The sequence below is a fragment of the Pseudophryne corroboree genome, chromosome 5 (assembly GCF_028390025.1).
Source record: "Pseudophryne corroboree isolate aPseCor3 chromosome 5, aPseCor3.hap2, whole genome shotgun sequence".
Taxonomy (NCBI): Eukaryota; Metazoa; Chordata; class Amphibia; order Anura; family Myobatrachidae; genus Pseudophryne; species Pseudophryne corroboree.
The window spans coordinates 99,200,104-99,219,127 of record NC_086448.1 but is presented as its reverse complement, the minus strand read 5'-3'; the positions used below and the strand labels follow the sequence as shown (position 1 = coordinate 99,219,127).

General features: G+C 49.1%; 1 protein-coding gene across 2 annotated transcripts in view; it reads left to right on the top strand.

The window, feature by feature from the left end:
* PTER (phosphotriesterase related) overlaps positions 1–19,024 on the top strand; it is a 414,219-nt gene that overhangs the window by 128,112 nt on the left and 267,083 nt on the right. The window lies entirely within an intron of this gene.

Sequence of the window (19,024 nt, the reverse complement as noted above, 5' to 3'; positions counted from 1 at the left end):
TGGAAAGAAGATTGTTGTCCCCCGCTCAGAGGGGAATGTAGGCGACCACTCATTGCGTCGCAGCTTGACTGAAGAAATAGAGTACCTGGTACCGAGGAAGGAAAAATCCTCCGACGGACCCTGTTGAGAAAACGTTTATGAGGAGCATAAATCGGATCTTCAGAAGCCACGTAATGTACAGAGTGGGATAGTAGCAGTAGATTTGTCCCATTAGGGAACCAACGTCAACCCCTTGAAAAAGAGTTATTCTGTGATCTTCCTGAACCCTGTGGGAGCGGAAGAGAGACCGAAAGAAAAGGACTTACAGTGAAAATGAGAATCCTGTAATGCGACTGAGTAAAGCCCGATGAGGAAACCCAACGGAAATCAGTAAACAGGCATCCCTGAAGACAAGGGACGCGTAAAACTCCCTTTCTTGTTCAACTAGCAATCACAGACTGAAAGGATTCTAAGGCCAGAATAGGCCTGGCCGAGCCAACTGGCTTCGGAACGTGAAAAGAAAACAAAGGCCTGAGAACTGTCCCGATTCAAATGATATGTAAAAAACAGGGATCAACACCCTTTGCGGTTAGAAGCATATGGAGCGCCGCCTGCATTATGACTCTCTTGTCATCGTAAATCGGCCGACCCCTGCCGAGGGACTCCCGAGACGGTTGTACTCCCAAATCTAGTCTGTAACCGCCCAAGCCTTCTTCCACCGACCTGCGCCTACCCTGGGACCCTCCAGGTGGTAGGAAAGTCTGACCTTTAGTGTGTGTGTAGGATGATGTAAAATCAGACTGGACCGAGGATGCTGAACCTCTGCTTCAGCTTTTTTTTTTTTTATGAGATCCCCTGGCGACAGAGATATCGCCCGTGTGGAATCGGAAGCCTGAAAGGGCACGGTAAAAATCTAAAGGAAAGACCGGTAAAGGTCTGTCTTGGAGCTGGGGCAGAAGTAGGAGAAAGCAAAGTGGACTTACCTCCAATGGTTCAAGAAATCCTGCAGAAAGTTCCTTCCCCTGAACCATCTGCCCCGTAGGATTTCATGTTCACCTGTCACTGTCGCAGCCCCAGAGGTCGTCGGGTTAAGACAGCCCAAAGCGAAAATGCAGGTTCCGAGACTGCAGACGTGGAGACCTCCAAAGAACATAAAGCAGAATCGTGATTCTGACCCGTACCAAAGTATCAATTGATCCGGATGCGAAACATCCTGTAACCTAGAGGACAATTGTTCCACAACCTACCTGCTCCGGACAAGGTAGAACCCTGCTGCTGTATATGTCTTCGATGGATCCCTGAGCAAGGTTGCCTCAGGAAAACGGCAGCTTGTTGGACCGGCGATACATCGAGGGGTATACCCTGGAGAGGTTCTGATACCCTTTCCTGCCGTCTGCGGGGAAAGGATAGGAAAACAAACATTGTTTGATACCTGAAATTGTGTATTCGGGTGTCTGCCGGCCGTCTACCGGAGCCTGCCCAGCTCATCCGAAACTGGACCAGTCGCTGTCATTTCGTCATCGGTGTCGAACCCTGATGGACTTGACGTGCCCGCCTCCTTTACCTGCAGTATCAGACGAACTGCTGTATAATGCACCTGGATATTCTGAGACACAGGTTCAGACTCCACAGAAAACAGACATCATCAGTATTGTAACATGGAAGGTTAGCAAGGTTCCTTTATAAACCTGGAGAGGTGAAATGACGTACAAGGTCTCTGGTTACCAGTGACATTACCTGCATAATCTGAGCTGTTCAAACAGGAGTGTCCTGCAGGTGCGTGGAGGGCTAAGCAGATGGCTCCACCGCATACTTCACACCTAAGAGGGAATTCTTTGACTATCCCAGGTGAGACAAACGAAAGGAGAAAAGGTGGGTTAAATAAACACAGCCCTATGTAAGGTCTGCGCTATAATGTGTAGTGACCGACACGATTCAACTAAACTTTCTGGAGCAGCGGAGACCTGAACCAGTAGCGCTGCGCTGTGGGACAGGAGTCTTAGCCCTAGGCTATAGGAGCTCTCCTTAAAGTTTTGTTTGGATTCAAACCCCTGTTCAGATACCCGCTACAAGCGTACTGAGCCACAGCGCTATTTGTCTGATACCTTACACACATTCCCCAATTACAAATAGCATTAGTAACTAGTGACACCAAGGAATAATAAAGGGAAGGCAACACCCCGCCCTGTATGTAGTGTACCGCTAATTAAGGTGCACCCGATGTTTCTCGGAGGTTACGCTGGCTTTTCAAAATGGTGACCAGCCTGTGAGAAAAGATGGGGGAAAATGTTATGTGGCAAGGTGGGGTATTCTGTTTTTAGAAAACATTGCGGAAGTGTTTGTTTTATCCCCTATATATGGTATTGTATGGATATATCTATATACATACCCACACACACTTAAATATATATATACAAACATATCTATATATATCTATATACACACACCACAGTGAACCCATGCACCTAATAGGGCAGATAAATACTGTGCACCTAATAGGGCAGATAAATACTGTGCACCTAATAGGGTAGATAATTATTGTGCACCTAATAGGGTAGATAAATACTGTGCACCTAATAGGGTAGATAAATACTGTGCACCTAATAGGGTAGATAAATACTGCGTATTTGTAGGGTAAAGAAATACTGCACAGTAGATTTTTAAATTATCAATGAGCTGAGTCCCAGCTCCTGTAATAGAGCAGGTTTCCTGATCTAAATGTCTGAAATGCCGGTCAGAGGACTCCCCTGCAGGAGGAATGTAGCCAAAGCAAGATGTAACAATATTTCTGCAGCACACTGCACAGAAAAGCTACAAACTCCAGAGACAGGTGTGTTGCCTAGAGACCATGAGAGCTGGGAGCCTCCACCGGGGGGAATAAGCTTCACCCCCCCCTCATACCTTATACATGTAAAGAATCCTCCCTGCACAGCCAGGAGAGGAAAGGAGCTTTCAGTGGCCCGGGGAGCGGGGGACTGTGGAACGGCGTCTCGTCATGCTGCAGCGGCTGGGGAGCGGAGAAAGCCCGCCGTACAGAGCGGGAGTTAGCTCCGCCCTCTCCGCTTCGGCGCCAAATTCAAATCCGCTGTATAGTAAGCGGAAAGCGCCCATGCATCCCCCGGCCGCCTGTATGCTGCGGCCGGGGAGCGATGTGCGGCCGGGGAGCGGAAAGCCTGAGCCCGATTAAAACCGCACTATCATCCGGCTGCCTGTAAGTGTGTATGCTGCGGCCGGGGAGAGTGTGTCCTTTGCTGGAATTGAACCCTAGCTCGTGGGCATCGTAACTGAAAGGATATCAGCCTCTTCTTGTACCCCTCGATTTGATGGCCACTGACGTCAGTGAGAGCAATCCTTAAAATTACAGATAATACACGACACCATGTAATTAAGAATCACTCTCCGTTTATTGTTCATAACAATGGTATATAAGGCATCATTGTCTAGGGAGGGATTGGAATGTCCAGGGAGGGGTAGGCAAAAGTAAATACTTTATTGGTTTAACTTTACTGCATAGGAGGGATAAAACAGGCTACATGGGGGGATGTAGGATACAGCCTAGTACTTCATCTAGGGGTGGTGATTTCACACAGTTCCCAACAAACTATGGGTGGAGCTATATTCATTTTATGCAATGCAAGCTAAATCCAAGGCAAAAGAAAAAGAAACAATATTTACACAATGCACAATGACAGAGGAGATTTAACCCTTCAATCCCCTCTTAGAATCATGATTGTTATACGACATGATTCTTCTGTAGAGCCCCCTTTTTGTTTCTCCAATTTTTTAGATATTGAACATAATCATCGGGGCCTTTGCTATCAGAGGAGGTGATGGGGCTAGTGGTAACATCATAATACATCAAGACTGTGTCAATACCTTTAGATGTGAGTTTCTTTCCACAGGGAATCACACAATAAACTATGAGACCTATAAAGATTAAAGTTATTATTATGAATATACTTATTTGCACAAGAGCCTGTTTCCAATTTTCAATCCACCCAAAATATTGGCTCCATGGGTTATCAACACCTGAATTTTTCTTAAGTTCTATGGATAAGGTTTCTAATTTGTTTATGGCTAAAGTAACCTTACCATTGGGACCAGTGTTGTCAGGAATATATGTACAACAGCCTTCCACCTTACTAATGTAAACACATGTACCGCCTTTTTCTGCTAGAATCATGTCAAGGGCCATTCTGTTTTGAAATGTCATTTGGGAAGTGGCTTCTAGCTGTTCAGCTATACCTTTAAGAGCATCTTTGGTATCATTAACAAATCTTTGTTGGTTATAATATATATAATTAATCCAGGCTACGTTTTTATTTACAGTTACTATAGGGAACAATGATTCAAAACCCGCAGCCACTTCATCTCTAGCTTTGAACTCATTTGGAACACCTCTTGGGACCCCTATAGCATCAATGTATACGTGGGGGTCAAAGCTACCTCCTGGGAGTGCTCTTTTCTTTCGATTAGCAGGAGTATTAGAGGGAGGAGTGGGGTCATCGGTGATCATTAGGAGTGGCATTATGACTTTGGCCAGGGCACACTCACCATACCATGGTGTGTCTAATTTAGTTCTAAGCTTCATATCCCCACATATATAATAAATGTCACCTAATGATCTAGTTTGGTTGACTAAAACAGTTGTTCTTTTATTTGCACAATACCCTGGTGGGAAGGTTTTTAAATTTCTCCCTGTGGTGGTGTTAGATGTATAACAGGTATAGTTTCCAGGATATATGGTTATGGTGCTTCCTGGGTTGGGATTTTTTGACAATATGGGATATTCCCTTTTCCACATTTCGCACTGACTGTCATTTGTTTTGGTGTCATTAAAAAGGCTGAAAAAACAATTTTCCTGTTCTAGGGGTATATTAAGGGGCACTGTACCTAGGTGGGGCCTAGATTTGCCACAGACATAACAGTTACTTTTATTATGTTTGCTAGCACTATACTTCATCCATTCTAACCAGAAATTGATGTCAGAGAAACCAGTTTCAATAGCTAGGGTGTCTTTAAAGGTGGGATTGTTAACGGCCATCATATCCTTGAAGGTGGTTATATGAGGTTTCAAGAGGTTGGGGCGTGGTTTAGGGGGCTTGAGCTGGGCATACTTTTCATTGTTAAACATATCCTGTAACAAGAATGGTGTAAGGGATGGGTTTAAAAAAAAGGATTCACCTAGGACATAGGTGCCTGCATCAGTAGACTGGGGATGTTTTATGCTTAATATGAATTTACTATCACATCTGTTTTGTCTATGAAGGGTAAGACGGGTAAGCAGGGACTCACCATATTTGTCTTTTCTTGAGAGAGCCTCTTTGGGCTGGTATCCATAACTATGGCCAGAATTCCATCCCACTGATCCCCAATACGCACATTTATTTCCCCAATATTTACTAGTAACACAAATATAGGCTTCAGTGGGGGTATTACGTGTACCATACTGATCACACTGCCAGGCATAATGTTTGTTAAGACAGGGAGCAATGGTACAGAAATCTATTTTATAGGCGGCAACCTCAGTATTGGAGGAGTTATACCAAAATGTGTAGGTGCCGGATTTTTGTGTAATGTCTACTTCAGCTGTAGCTTGGCAAGTGAGGACCATTAGGATTATCAACATAGTCCCCAGGATAGAGGTAGGGGACAGGTTCCTCATCCTCCTCTGTTCTTCTGTCTTCGCTAGGTGGGAGGTCAGGGCTGTCTGCCCCCGTTTGTACCTCGCTGGAATCACTTGCTTCCCTCTCTAGGTCTGGTCTAGGAATCTTTTTCACTCGGGATGCATGGATCCAGGTGGGGCTTTCCTCTGTCAGGACTGCTGTTCTGGTTACTGCTACGACCTCTGTCTCTGGACCGTAGGTAAAGTCTCCTGGGCTCTTGTTCCTGGGGAGCACCTTCACCACGACTCTGTCTCCGACTTTAAAGGGGTGTGTAGGTTCCTGTGGATTCAAAGGGTTTTTACAAACAACCTCATGTTCAATTTCATTCAGTTTTATTATCAGGGACCTGACATACTCTTCTCTGATAAGTTCTAGATCTCCCTCCTGTATTACTAATGGTTTCTTAGCCCAAGGTGTAGGGAAGGGCCTACCCATTAATATTTCAAAGGGGGAGTAACCCAAAGTCTTTTGTGGTGTCATTCTAATTTCTGCCAAGATAATGGGAAGGACTTGCTTCCATTTGTGGAAGGTGCCTCCTGTGGCCTTCCTAAGCTTGTCTTTGAGGGTCCTATTCATGCGTTCTACGACCCCTGAACTCTGCGGGTGATACGGGATGTGGAACTTCCATTCCACCTGCAGGGCCTTTACCAAGGCCTGTGTAATTTTTGCTGTAAAGGCGGAGCCTTTATCACTATTGATTTGCAATGGGCACCCCCATCTGGGGATGATTTCCTGAGTTAGGATCCTAGCAACTGTCTTTGCATCCTCAGATTTAGTGGGGAATACCTCTGGCCATCGAGAGAACATGTCTACAATGACCAGGGCATACTCCTGTTTACCAGTACCTGGGATATGGGTGAAGTCAATTTGCAGGTGTGTAAAGGGTGTGGTGGGATATTCAAGATGCTGATGTTTTGCCTTGTCAGGGTTGTTGGGGTTGTTTCGCAGGCAAGTGATGCATCTACTGACATACTGATCTACTAATGACTTGGCATCCGTGACATAGAAATCATTACGTAAGAGTGAGGTAGTTGTTGCCTTACTGTGGTGTCCTATGCCATGGTAGTGAGCAATAAACAAGGGTGCACTGGACTGGGGTATACAGGGTTTCCCCTCTTTGCAGATTAATCCTGTTTTAGGATTCTTCTGCAAAACTGGGTAAGTCCAGTCAGCTAGGTCGGCAGTGGAGGCTGAGGCCTGTAACTGGGTGATCAGGTAATGGTTGTCGAGAGCTGGGGGGGTCATGATGGACATGTGGGCCTGGGTGATGGGCTGTGAGGCTGCATGTTTGGCAGCAGAGTCAGCAAGGGCATTTCCAAGGGAGACTGCATCCTTTCCCCCCGTGTGTGCCCTGCAATGGAGGATTGCAATGTCAGAGGGTAAGGTTATGGCATGCAGAAGGTCAGAGATGAGTTGGGCATGTGATATGCCTTTTCCATCAGCTCCAAGGAAACCACGGCGTTGCCAAATGACCCCATGGTCATGCACGACGCCGTACCCGTATTTGGAGTCAGTGTAGATGGTGACTGGTTTATTCCGGTAAAGGTGACAAGCCCTTGTGAGAGCAATGAGCTCTGCAGCCTGTGCTGACTGGTAAGGAATGGGCTGTGCTTCCAGAATAATGTCAGGGAGAGTGACAATAGCATAACCCGCTTGGTACGTGGTGTCATTGGGTCTGCTACAGGAACCATCTACAAAAATGACATCCGCGTCGGGGACAGGGACAGGGGACATGTCCAGTCTGGGGGATGTTTCTGACTCAATGGAGGCTGAGCAGTCATGGGGTTCAGGAGGGTGGTCTTCAGGACCTTTGAGCCCCAGGAGAGCGTTGAGAATGGGTGCAGGACCTGAAGAGTTGGTGGCATACTTAATGGTGAGGGAGGGGTTGTTCAAAAGGAGAACCTCATATCCACTGAGGCGCTGAGCTGACATGTGTTGTGTGTGTAACCCTTTTAAAATGGTTAGAACATCATGAGTGGTGTGAAGTATTGTTGTGTGGCCTAGGGTGAGTGTGGTGGCCATTTCAGTTACCATTGCACAGGCTGCAAGTGCCCTGAGGCAAGCAGGCATACCTTGCACTGTGACAGGCATTACTTTGGAAAAAAATGCCACTGGGCGCAACTTTCCTCCATGAAACTGTGTGAGCACCCCCGCCATGGTTTTACAATTGTCCCTTGCAAACAAATGAAAAGGTAGTACATAGTTGGGGAGGCCAAGTGCCGGACTTTTCATTAACATACACTTTAAGCTTTCATATGCAGTTAACATTTCTTGTGACCATTGTACAATGTTAGGTTTGTCTTTCAGTGTGGCTTGTCTCAAAATGTTATCATAATAGGAACAATCAGATATCCACTGTCTGCAGTAATTTACCATACCCAGAAAAGACAGCAGTTCTCTCTGGGTAGTTGGGGTGACCAGGCCCAATACAGACTGAATGCGCTGTGGACTGACTTTCCTTTCCCCCTGAGTGAGCACAAAACCTAAGTAATCCACATGCTTCTTACACCATTGCATTTTTGTTTTGGACACCTTGTGTCCACATTCACAGAGCCAGTTTAACAGTGATATACCATCCTCCCGGCAGGCCTCCTCAGTTTGACTACAGAGCAGCAGATCATCTGCATACTGTAGCAGGACTGAACCATGGTGAGGTTGCCAGGGCCCCAATGTGGCCTGGAGTACAATGCTATAGACAACGGGTGCGTCAATATAGCCCTGGGGTAAACGACACCAGGTGAGTTGCTTGCCCTCAAAAGAAAAGGCAAAGAGTAACTGTGTCTGTGCATCCACTGGAATGCTAAAAAATGCATTTTTTAAATCAATTACAGAAAATAATGCAGCATCTGCAGGGATAGCTGAAATGAGTGAGTTAATGTCAGGTACAATGGGTGCTATGGGCACAATGAGTTGGTTAATTGCCCTGAGGTCTTGTACAAACCTTACACTACCATCTGACTTAGCAACAGGGTTGACTGGTGTGCAGTAAGGTGAGATTATGTGTCTGAGAATGCCTTGTTGGAGAAACTGTTGTATCATTGGTCTAAGACCTTCAACCTTCTCTTGTGACAAGGGGTATTGCTTTTGATAGACAGGTTGTGTGTCAGGTTTCAGGGTTGCTCTATATGGTGTGCAAGGAATGAGGCCAGTGTCATAGGGACCCTCCGACCATAGAGCAGGGTTCACTTTGTCAAAATCAGGTGTAATGTCTGTTGCCTCCCACACCGGTAGGTGTGGGGACTCGACCTCCAGGCCACTGCTAGTGGGTGAAGGGAGAATGGAGATTTCGAGTTTGCTAAGAAGATCCCTTCCCAGAAGATTAATTGGACATTCAGGTATTACAGTGAAATTGTGTTTACCCATATACGTGCCTCCCGTGGTTCTGACACTAAGGGCATCTGTCAGGTAAGCATCTGTGGGTATCCCATTGATTCCCATTGAAGGAGCAGTCTTTTCCAAATGACCATCGTACAGGTCGACACACAAAACACTAGTAGTTGCCCCGCTATCTACCAGGAAAGGGATTGCTCTCTTTCCTATAATCAAGGTTAGTAGCGGTGGGTCCTTCCAGTGTCTGGTGAGTTGGGCAAAGGCTGGGATACCCTCCTCCGGGCCCCGTCAGCGGGAGGGATCCTGCCAGTCAACCCGGAATCGGACATGATCCTGAAAGGGGTTGTTGTGTGACTGTCGGGGATGATCCCGGGAGGGAGCCGGAGCTTGGGGCTGTCGGTGGTTTTGTGGGGGACAAGGGCAATCCCTTGCCCAGTGATCGTCCCTTCCACAGTTGAAGCAGGAGGTTTGTTTCCTGCTGGCAGAGTCAGGGGGGTGGGGTGGCCTGGCTTGTGGGTTTTGATATCGGGCTGGATTGCGGGGTGGGCCAGTAAAGTGCTGCTGGCGTCTATCTCCCCGGTTTCTGTGATTTTGGTAATTATGAGTTGGGGCATTCTGCAAGGGTTTTTTAACATCAAAGCATCCTGCAGCTTCCTTTTCATATAAGTGCTTTTCAAATTCCTTAATATTATCAGAGGTCCAGGAAGAAACACCTTGCTTAACAGGGACCATAACAGATGGCAACAAGTTATTTACAAAGGTAGAAATTAGTAAATGGTCTGTATCTACAAGAGTAAGACCTGCATCTTCAGACCAACACTTTTTAAACCTCTTCCAAAACTCAGTGACAGTTTCAGTGGGCTTTTGTTTACATGCTACGGCAATAGGAAGAGAAGCTCGGGTTTTAAAAATCTCTTTCATATGGGTCTCAATTTCCTTCCACATCTCCGTTACACCGTCCCCAGTATTGAGAGGGTAGCGAACGGCATCGTTAAAGGTGGTAGGAGTGTTTATGGTGGGAATCTTTTTCCAATCCCACCCGTTGTAATGGTCTATAACCCCATCTATGATCAGCTTCATATCTTCTTGAGTATAGCTGCGTCCTGTGCAAGCCTTTTTCAAGTAAGCTATGCAGCCGTCAGGTGCAACAGTGGGTTTGGGACAGTTCTTAACAATTCTGTCTAAATCCTCTATTTCAATGGGTTTCTTTAACAACTGATCCCCTACTGTCATAAAGGGCAGGTGCTGGGTGGCGACACTGCTGGCATCAGCACTGTTTTCAAGGAAACCAGTGCCGGATCGCGTTATGGAGGGGGTAAGAGGGTGGTTAATGACAACAGTTGAGTCAGCGTTACGGCGGGAGGTGATTTGTTTGTTAGGAGTAGGGGCACTAGGGGCGGGGGTGGTTACGTCTATGTGGAGGGTACTGTCAGGGGGGGCTATTCCTCCTGAGCCTCCTTCTCCTTCCCCTTCCCCTCCTCCCCCTCCCCTTTGCATCGGAATTCGTGACAAAGCAACTGCAGCTAACAGATCTGTGTCTTTTAAGGAGGGGTATAGGGGACTGTAGGGCGGAGGAGAAGAGTTTTTTAGAAACTTGTTGCTTCTAAATTCCTCAGCTTTGTGTAGTCGGGAAGTTACAGATTTTATTCTACGCTGTTTCTGCTTGATATTCTTGTCATACCAATGAGGTGCTATCGTGAGCCATTGCTCTCCTCCAGCACGCATATATGTCATGTCCCATTGTGGGTCATGATCATACCATGGCCAGGCTTCCTTATCTTCCAGACAAAGACCTTTGACCATGTCCATATAAAAGGGATAATTAATACCGTCACGGGGGAATGGACTGGGGCTGCCAACTTTCTCTGTCCACCCCGCTAAGTTATCTACCCAAGGGTTAACTAAATAATAATCTGTGGTGGAGTTACGGGCAACATATTCCTTACATGTTTCTCCTGGTAAAGGTGGAGGATAAATGACTGTCTTACTCTGACCCCCTCCCATAGTAAAGAATACAATCTACACCAGCTTTCTACGCAATTTCTACAACAACTTATAACAACTGTCTATGCAATATCACAACAAAAATGCAGTTTTTAAAAAAAAACCTTCTATACAATTTCACAACAAAAAGACTTTCTATGCATGCATTAGCTAACACCAGTTAATTAGTCATTGACAATATCACAATATTATCTGTATAATGAGAACATGAAATCTTTTGACGGGTACGCTTACCTTCGTACAAGATGTCAGAAAAAATACAGCGTTTTAAACAGGAAGCAAGAAAAGAGTTTTGAGTAAAGATATCTGGCAGACGAAAACTTACCAGCCGTCTGAACCAAATATAAGAACTTATCACACTACAAACATACAAGAATATATAGGCGATCAAATCGGGGTATTTTCTACGTTACGTATAGACCCCAGGTCTATTTTTTAAGTATCCCAGATACTAACGTCTTTGGAGAATTGCGCTTTTCTCAGACGTATCTTTAAGTCCCAGACATTAAAGATTATATGGTATCCCTGATACCTGTTTTATGGCTTTACATAAAACTACGTAATATTAAGTCCCGGACTTAAATATTACCTTGTCACGTGTTCCCGGAACACGGAGCGAGTTCAAATTCAGTGTTTGAACGCAATCCCTTACGGAAAAGACAGACAATGAATTCTCTATCTTACCGATTCGGGGGCGATCAACTGAATCCAGGACTGAGCCCCCACTTGAAAGGATATCAGCCTCTTCTTGTACCCCTCGATTTGATGGCCACTGACGTCAGTGAGAGCAATCCTTAAAATTACAGATAATACACGACACCATGTAATTAAGAATCACTCTCCGTTTATTGTTCATAACAATGGTATATAAGGCATCATTGTCTAGGGAGGGATTGGAATGTCCAGGGAGGGGTAGGCAAAAGTAAATACTTTATTGGTTTAACTTTACTGCATAGGAGGGATAAAACAGGCTACATGGGGGGATGTAGGATACAGCCTAGTACTTCATCTAGGGGTGGTGATTTCACACAGTTCCCAACAAACTATGGGTGGAGCTATATTCATTTTATGCAATGCAAGCTAAATCCAAGGCAAAAGAAAAAGAAACAATATTTACACAATGCACAATGACAGAGGAGATTTAACCCTTCAGTAACCATAGGTGTTACCACTCTGCCATGAGAGCTATGCTAATTATTACACAGATATATGATATATGTAAATGTATCACCCGGCTGCCTGTATGCAGCAGCCGGGGAGTGAAGAGCGCTGAGCCTGCTTACAGAGCGGGCTGAAGCTCCGCCCCCCACATAATGGCGCCAATTTCAAATTAGTAAGCCTTTTATGCACTCCGGCCTGTCTGACTGGAGAGTATAGGGGAGCCTGTCCATCCATGTATTAAAACACTGAAACTGAAAAATGTAAAAACATACATCAGTCTGAAGGGGGAGGGGGGGAGATTGTACTCACCGCTTCCTTCCGTCAGGCGTTTCGACCCAGCGGCCCCGACACGCGCCGCACGCAGCGGTGTCCGGCCATTTTTGATACTCACCGCTGCCATGCTGCCGGAATCTTCTGCTGGATGGAGTGGCCCCGACACGCACCACACGCAGCGGTGTCCTGCCAGCTCAGGAGAGCTCAGTGTCTCCCTCAGCCGGGGCCCATCCCGAGCCGCATGCAGCTGCGATGGGACCCCGCCGGCAGCTCCCGCGGTGCAGACTGGCAGTGGCAGAGCTGCCAGTCTGTGAGTGTGTGAAAGAAAAATAAAATAATAAAGAAAAAAGAAAAAATTCTTCAGCTAAACCCAAGTGAACCAGCTACCTCGGGCACTAAACTAAGACTGGCTTGGAGGGGAGATAGTAGGGGAGGAGCTAGCCACAGTGTGAGAATTTTAAAGTGCCAGCTCCCAATTACTGCCTACTATTTCCCCATTGTAACTACGCTCCAGTGGCCCCTAGTGGATGAAGGAGAAATCACAATTGGAACCCACAATGAGGTTATCATTTCTGGGAATGATATTGGACAAGGAAGCACAGAAAGTATTCCTACTGGTGGAAAAGGCTTTGGAGATCCAGCGGATGGTCAAACAAGTTTTAAAACCAGCACGCGTATCGATTCATCAGTGCATCCGCCTGCTGGGGAAGATGGTAGCGGCCTACGAGGCTCTACAATTTGGCCGATTCCACGCCAGGGTGTTCCAATGGGACCTACTGGACAAGTGGTCCGGATCGCACCTACACATGCACCGGAGGATAATCCTGTCAACAAAAGCCAGTATTTCACTCTTGTGGTGGCTTCAAAGTTCTCACCTCCTGGAGGGATGCAGGTTCGGGATTCAGACTTGGATCCTGGTGACCATAGATGCAAGCCTCCGAGGTTGGGGAGCAGTCACGCAAGGGGAAATCTTCCAAGGACGATGGTCAAGTCAAGAAGTACTCCTTCACATAAACATTCTGGAATTGAGAGCTGTGTACAAAAGCCTTCATCAAGCGGCACACCTTCTTCAAGGTCGTCCCATACAGATCCAGTCAGACAATGTAACAGCAGTAGCTTACATTAACCACTAGGGCGGAACAAAAAAACAGAGCGGCAATGGCAGAGGTGACAAAGATACTCCTCTGGGCAGAAAGACATGCAAAATCTTTGTCGGCAAATTTTAATTCTGGGAGTGGACAACTGGGAAGCAGACTTCCTCAGCAGACACAATCTCCATCCAGGAGAATGGGGCCTCCACCCAGAAGTCTTTGCAGAGGTAGCAGATCATTGGGGCGTTCCTCAAGTAGATATGATGGCATCACGTCTCAACAAGAAGCTTCAGAAATATTGTTCCAGGTCGAGAGACCCACAAGCAATAGCAATGGATGCACTGGTGGCCAAGTGGGTGTTTCAGTCGGTGTATCTGTTCCCTCCACTTCCACTAATATCAAAAGTTCTCAAGATCATCAGAAGAACAAGGGTTTGAGCAATTCTCATTGCTCCAGACTGGCCAAGGAGGGCTTGGTATCCAGATCTTCAGGAGTTATTACTGGAAGATCCTCAGCCTCTTCCTCTTCACGAGGACCTGCTTCAGCAGGGGCCGTTTGTTTATCAAGACTTACCGTGGCTGCGTTTGACGACATGGCTGTTGAGCACCAGATCCTAGCCCGTAAGGGTATTCCCAATGAAGTCATACTCACACTTTTTCTGGCCAGGAAAGGGGTAACATCCAAACATTACCATCGTATTTGGAGAAAATATGTATCTTGGTGTGAATCCAAGAAGTCTCCTGTGGTGGAGTTTAAATTAGGATGTCTTCTCCTATTTCTACAGGCGGGTGTGGATGCTGGCTTGAGATTAGGGTCTATCAAGGTCCAAATTTCGGCCTTGTACATTTTCTCTCAGAAACAGTTGGCTTCCCTTCCTGAGGTCCAGACGTTCGTGACGGGGGTTCTGCGCATCCGACCTCCCTTTGTGCCTCCTGCGGCGCCATGGGATCTTAATGTGGTGTTGCAGTTCCTTAAATCGGACTGGTTTAAGCCTCTACAAGAGGTAGAGTTGAAGTTTCTCACTTGGAAAGTGGTCATGCTGTTGGCCTTGGCCTCAGCAGACGAGTGTCTGAATTAGGGGCTCTGTCACACAAGAGTCCTTATTTGATTTTTCATGAAGATAGAGCTGAACTGCGGACGCGTCAGCATTTTCTTCCAAAGGTTGTATCTTATTTCCATATCAACCAACCTGTGGTGGTGCCAGTGGCTTCTGACACCTCAGCCGTTTCAAAGTCCTTGAATGTCGTCAGAGCATTGAGGACTTATGTTGCAAGAACGGCTCGGATAAGGAAAACAGTATCTTTGTTTGTCCTCTATGACCCCAACAAGACTGGGGGTCCTGCTTCTAAGCAGACTATTGCGTGCTGGATCAGAGGTACCATTCAGCACGCTTATTCCATGGCAGGATCGGTAAAGGCCCACTCTACAAGGAAAGTGGGTTCTTCCTGGGCGGCTGCCCGGGGTGTCTCGGCGTTGCAAATTTGCCGAGCAGCTACTTGGTCAGGGGCAAACACGTTTGCTAAGTTTTACAGGTTTGACACCTTGGCTGCTGACGACCTTCAGTTTGGTCAGTCAGTTCTGCAGGAACATTAGCACTTTCCCGCCCGTACTGGGAGCTTTGGTACATCCCCATGGTACTAAAATGGACCCCAGCATCCTCTAGGACATAAGAGAAAATTGGATTTTAATTACCTACCGGTAAATCCTTTTCTCGTAGTCAGTAGAGGATGCTGGTCGCCCGCCCAGTGCTCATTTTTCCTGCAAATGACGTTTTGTCTTTTTACACAGGTTCTCATGTGTTAAGATGTTTTACAGCAGTTGCTGTTATGTTATGCATGCACGTTAGCATGGGTTATGTTGAAGGCCATGTTAGGCGGCATGTTTTGTAAGGTGTGAGCTGGTGTGAATCTCGCCACTAGTTTAATGTCAATTCTTCTCTCGAAGTTGTCTGTCTCCTCGGGCACAGTTCCTATACTGAGGTCTGGAGGAGGGGCATAGAGGGAGGAGCCAGTTCACACTGTTGAAAAGTCTTAAAATCCCGAAGGCTCCTGCGGAACCATCTATACCCCATGATACTAAAATGGACCCCAGCATCCTCTACAGACTACGAGAAAAGGATTTACCGGTAGGTAATTAAAATCCTATTTTTGTCAGTCCCGGCCCCCACAATTTCTGATGGCAGTCCTGGCTGCCAACCTAAAGACTGGATACCCTCAAACCTAATGCAAAAAATATAGAGGATATTCTGTAATTTAATTTCCGTCTTCAAATACAGTAAGTCACAAACATGAAATATGTAACGGAAAACTAATGGATAGATAAGAGACACTAATTGTCTGATATAACACAGGCAGTTAATACTGAGGCTGGAACAAATTGTGCTTAAGCGTGCGGATTGTGGATGATTCTGGAGATGGATGCTTGCTTCTGATCTTTCCCAAGTCTTTTCATTATTTAAATCAATAAGTACACATTTTAGCTTTGAGGCATAGCTCTAATTAGTGCCTCCCTGGGGCCTTGTTTACAAGTAAAATATAAAGCACGTGACCTTTCTAAGTCCCAGACACTAAGGAAGCGTTTCACTGTCTCCAGCCAATAACTTATACATGCTGCCAGCCGGGTAACAGCTGAATGTAGGGTACCAGAGAATTTATAACGGTGGCTATGTGAATACATAGAAACACTACGCAGGCAGAGATGGCAGGGCTGCAACAGTATTAAGGCAGACAGTTGTACTGATATTGTAAATACTGTACGGTAGAGGTAAGTAACCCTGCTTTCTAGCTGTTGTGGAACTACAGGGTTTAGCATGCCCACATACTTAATATCATGCCAGCGGGCAAGGGGTGCTGGCCATATGCATATACCTTGCTCTAATCAGAGATATCTCTTAGGTCTACTTCCACATTTTTAGGGGGATTTATCAAAGCTTGGAGAGAGGTACAGTGGAGGGAGATAAAGTACCGAACAATCAGTAATTTTACAGGTTGTGTTTGCAAAATGAGTTAGGAGCTGATTGTTTAGTCCTTTATCAGGGTCATGTCTACTACATACCCCCCAACTTTATCATGGATGGAAGCAGGACATCTGCATGTGCCGCGCCCTCGTTTTTCATCACTGTGGGAGCATGGCCAGCATTCTCTCCCGTGCACAGCATAAAAAATAATCGGGACCGAACATCAGCTAAAAATTGTCCATTTAGCTCCGGCCAGGGGCCCCCCTGAGACAGGCGGGTCTGGGGTACTCGACCCCTGTGCCCCCCCCCCCTTAATCCAGCCCTTGCTTATCCTCTGAAGCCTACCCCCACCTCAGCATGCTTCTGATTTATCGCGAGTTTCTCACTTTTTTTTCTCCGACCGAATTGGCACCCCCTTAAATCCGTCGCCCGGGGGATGCCCCCTTAGCCCCCCCCCCCAGTTGCCGCTCTGCGCACTGCTTTTCTCTACTCTACCACTCTGTGTCCACCCATTACATTTTGTAGTATAACCTCTTGTGAGCAGGGCTTTCTCACCTTCTGTTTTTGCTAATTGTGTAATTTGCAGGTTGTCATCTCCTATATATTAGCCCAAGTCTGTGACTCTGTGCTGGCCGCAACGCTGGGCGGAGTCACAGGCACAGATCTGGGCGGCTGGATGCAGGGCAGGAACAGTCCCCTCCCTCTGTCCACCCATCCCCGCCCAGTCCCCTCCCCATCTCCGCCCCTTCCCCTCTCTCCCCCCTCCCTGTACACTCCCTGCACCTGGTGACACTGCAGCCGAGGACTGTAAGCGGCGCTCTCACCGCTGCCTGCCGCACAGTGTGGAGGAGAACCAACGCTGACAGCCGCACCCGCAGCACACACACCACCCAACACCTCCACCCGCCGCACACGGGCCGCGCCACCCACAGAATCCACCCCACCCAACCACGGCACACGGCCCGCGGCATCCCGCACCCTCCCACCCGTGGCATCCACCCAACCCGCGGCACTCCCGCACCCTCCCCCACCCGCGGCACGCACCCCTCCCCCACCCGCGACACGCACCCCTCCCTCACCCGCGGCACCCCTCCCCCACCCGCGGCACACACCCCTCACCCACCCGCTGCACGCACCCCTCCCCCACCCGCGGCACCCCTCCCCCACCCGCGACACGCACCCCTCCCCCACCCGTGACACACACCCCTCCCCCACCCGCGGCATCCCTCCCCCACCCGCGGCACCCCTCCCCCACCCGCGGCACTCCCGCCCCCTCCCCCACCCGCGGCACCCCTCCCCCACCCGCGACACGCACCCCTCCCCCACCCGCGACACGCACCCCTCCCCCGCCCGCTGCACGCACCCCTCCCCCACCCGCGGCACTCCTGCCCCCTCCCCCACCCGCAGCACCCCTCCTCCACCCGCGGCACTCCCGCCGCTCCCCCACCCGCACCACACACCCCTCCCCCACCTGCGGCACTCCCTCCCCCACCCGCAGCACCCCTCCCCCACCCCCGGCACACACCCCTCCCCCACCCCCCGGCACTCCCTCCCCCACCCGCGGCATTCCCTCCCCCACCCCCGGCACACACCCCTCCCCCATCCGCGGCACTCCCACCCCCTCCCCCACCCGCGGCACTCCCACCCCCTCCCCCACCCGCAGCACAGCACACACCCCTCCCCCACCCGCTGCACTCCCGACCCCTCCCCCACCCGTAACACCCACACCCCGCAAAACCCCATGCCCCTCCCCCACCCCTATACCAACCTCTCCCCCCGCTACACCCTCCACCCCACCCACCCCTCCCCCACCCGCAGCACCCCCCCACCCCACACCTACCTCTACCTACCCCCCCCCCTGCACCCTCCACCCCACCCACAGCATCCACCACATCCGCACCCCCCACCCCTCCCCCACCCACAGCACCCACCACATTCGCCCCCCACCCGCAGCACACACCCCTCCCCCACCCACGGCACTCCCGCCGCCTCCCGTAACACCCACAACCAGCAAAACCCACCGGCCCAACCCCAAAAACCCTGCACCACCCCCATACTTACCTCTCCCCCCTGCAACTCACCACCCTACCCGCGGCATCCACCACATACGCCCCCCACCCGTGGCACACGACCCTCCCCCACCTAAACACCCACAGCATCCTCCACATCCGCCCCCCTCCCGCGGCACACGTCCCTCCCCCACCCGCGGCACTCCTTCCCCCACCCATAGCACCCACACCCTCAGCACCCCCACCCCTCCACCACCCGCAGCACTCCCTCCCCCAACCGCAACACCCCTTCCCCACCCGTGGCACCCACCACATCCATCCCTCACCCGCGGGGCACGCCCCCTCCCCCACCCGTAGCACCTACAACCCACAACCCCCCCCTCCCCCACCGGCGGCACCCCTGCACCTCCCCCCCCTCCTACACCCACGCACCCTCCACCCCACCTGCGGCAACCCCGCACCACCCTTATACCCACTTCTCGCCCCTGCACCCTACAACCCACCCGCCCCTCCCCCACCCGTGGCACCCACCACATCTGCTTCAGACGCCCCTCC